Source organism: Populus nigra, chromosome 2, assembly GCF_951802175.1.
Source record: "Populus nigra chromosome 2, ddPopNigr1.1, whole genome shotgun sequence".
Classification (NCBI taxonomy): domain Eukaryota; kingdom Viridiplantae; phylum Streptophyta; class Magnoliopsida; order Malpighiales; family Salicaceae; genus Populus; species Populus nigra.
This window is the reverse complement of record NC_084853.1, coordinates 6,731,572-6,734,362: the sequence shown is the minus strand read 5'-3', so window position 1 is coordinate 6,734,362 and position 2,791 is coordinate 6,731,572.

Sequence of the window (2,791 nt, the reverse complement as noted above, 5' to 3'; positions counted from 1 at the left end):
AAGAGGGGCTGCCGCGTGGAAAATCGGCAGCGCAGATTTTTCGACGAACAGGGGCTGGACCGGCCGGGCCAGGCAGGAAAATTCGTCAGGGGGGCACGCTGACGAAAAGAGGGGCTGCCGCGTGGAAAATCGGCAGCGCAGATTTTTCGACGAACATTCGTCAGGGGGGCACGCTGACGAAAAGAGGGGCTGCCGCGTGGAAAATCGGCAGCGCAGATTTTTCGACGAACATTCGTCAGGGGGGCACGCTGAGGAAAACAGGGGCTGCCGCGTGGAAAATCGGCAGCGCAGATTTTTCGACGAACAGGGGCTGGATGCTGGACCGGCCGGGCCAGGCAGGAAAATTCGTCAGGGGGGCACGCTGACGAAAAGAGGGGCTGCCGCGTGGAAAATCGGCAGCGCAGATTTTTCGACGAACAGGGGCTGGACTGGCCGGGCCAGGCAGGAAAATTCGTCAGGGGGGCACGCTGACGAAAAGAGGGGCTGCCGCGTGGAAAATCGGCAGCGCAGATTTTTCGACGAACAGGGGCTGGACGCTGGACTGGGCCAGGCAGGAAAATTCGTCAGGGGGGCACGCTGACGAAAACAGGGGCTGCCGCGTGGAATGGCAGCCTACACGCAGATGCGAATTCGGCAGCGCACGATGGCTTGAGCAGGTCATGGGTTCGACTTGGCGCGATCTGAAACCTGGACGAGGGACTGTCGACGCTGGACGAGCCAGCGCGGTGGCCTGTCGTGCCCCGTTCAGGGGGGGCCTGCCGCGGAGACAGCCCTCGCGGGCTCGACAGCGCAGGCCAGCGTCCCCGACGTCGCTGGCCGCGGCAGGCGAGCTGCCGGGGTTCCCGCATTCCTACAAGAAAACGTCGTGCTTTCCACATGAAACCAATCCAGTAAAATCAGCCATATTTTTATGAGGCTGCCCACTGAATTTGGGGTCATTCCGGGCCGGTTCCTAGTTTTGCGGATTTACTCGATTTCTAATGGTAGGAAAATTAAAACAAATACTTCCCGACCTCGAAAAATTCTGGGAAAATTAATGAAGGTGGATTGGATTTTTGCCAACCTCTGTGCAAAATTTCAGCTCAAAATACCAAGAAATGAATTTTTTAGAGGGGGGGTGACAGCTGGGACCTAGTAGTGTCTCCCCCTGCCAGAGCTGCAATGACACTTATTGCTCTTTAGGGAGCCACCAGGCCGGCGCCCCTCAAAGACCACACGCGCGCGCGCGCCCGCCCGCGCTGGGCGCTGGGGCGCTGGGGCCTGAGGGCCTGGGGCCCTTGGGGGCCCTTGGGCGCTTGGGCGCGCGCGCGCGGCCCCCGCAGCCATGCCGCGCTGCGCGACGCGCGGACAGCCCCTGCTGGCTTGCTCTCTCGCCCGCGGGGGGGCTGCCTTCGGGCCCTGGCCCCCCGCGTTCTGGCCTGCCCCCTGAGTGGGAGAGGCTAGGCGCTGCAGGGGCCAGCCCGACGTCGCTGGCCGCGGCAGGCGACAGCCCGACATCGCTGGCCGCGGCAGGGGCCAGCCCGACGTCGCTGGCCGCGGCAGGCGACAGCCCCTGCTGGCTTGCTCTCTCGCCCGCGGGGGGGCTGCCTTCGGGCCCTGGCCCCCCGCGTTCTGGCCTGCCCCCCGCGTGGGAGAGGCTAGGCGCTGCAGGGGCCAGCCCGACGTCGCTGGCCGCGGCAGGCGACAGCCCCTGCTGGCTTGCTCTCTCGCCCGCGGGGGGGCTGCCTTCGGGCCCTGGCCCCCCGCGTTCTGGCCTGCCCCCCGCGTGGGAGAGGCTAGGCGCTGCAGGGGCCAGCCCGACGTCGCTGGCCGCGGCAGGCGAGCCGCCGGGGTTCCCGCATTCCTACAACAAAACGTCGTGCTTTCCACATGAAATCAATCCAGTAAAATCAGCCATATTTTTATGAGGCTGCCCACTGAATTTGGGGTCATTCCGAGCCGGTTCCTATTTTTTCCGATTTCCTCGATTTTTAATGGTAGGAAAATAAAAAAAAATACTTCCCGACCTCGAAAAATTCTGGAAAAATTAATAAAGTTGGATTGGATTTTTGCCAACCTCTGTGCAAAATTTCAGCTCAAAATACCAAGAAATGAATTTTTTAGAGGGGGGGTGACAGCTGGGACCTAGTAGTGTCTCCCCCTGCCAGAGCTTCAATGACACTTATTGCTCTTTAGGGGGGTGCCCCCTGACTGGCCATGGGGCGCGCTGGCCTGGCGCCCATAGGCCTGCCGCGGGGGATATGTGGGCTGTTGCTAAACTCGGACTAAGGTGGGGGGCCTCATGGCCCGAAGTATTGCTGGCATCGATGACCCGTTTTCCGGCCGGCGACGACCCGATTCCGGCCACCGTCTTCGGGACCCGCTCCAAGCCGTCGGGCGCGTTGGGGCTGCTTATCCGCGGCGTGGGCGTGGCATTCATTTGCCGTGCTTGTGCCAAGGTGCTGGCAGCTGCTGCGCGGCTGTCTGCTTGCCGCGACGTCACGGCGGCGGTGGCCGCTGCCCCTGCTCGCAAGTCGGAGGCCTGGCCGACGTGGCTGGTGCGGACCGCCGAGCTTGGGGATTGCGAGGAGAGCTCTACGCTGGCGTGGGCGTGGCATTAAATTGCCGTGCGCGCGCCCATGCGTTGGCTCTCCTCGCAATCCCCGACCTCGTGGCGTGACGTGCCCGCTGCCGAGGCCTGGCCTTCGTCTTGCGAGCCGGGGCTGACAGCCCCCCGCATGATTGTCCCTGTCGTTCCCCCCCGCGGCCTGTCCCTTGTCCCTTCGAGATCCTTCGCCTCCGGCTGCGGTGG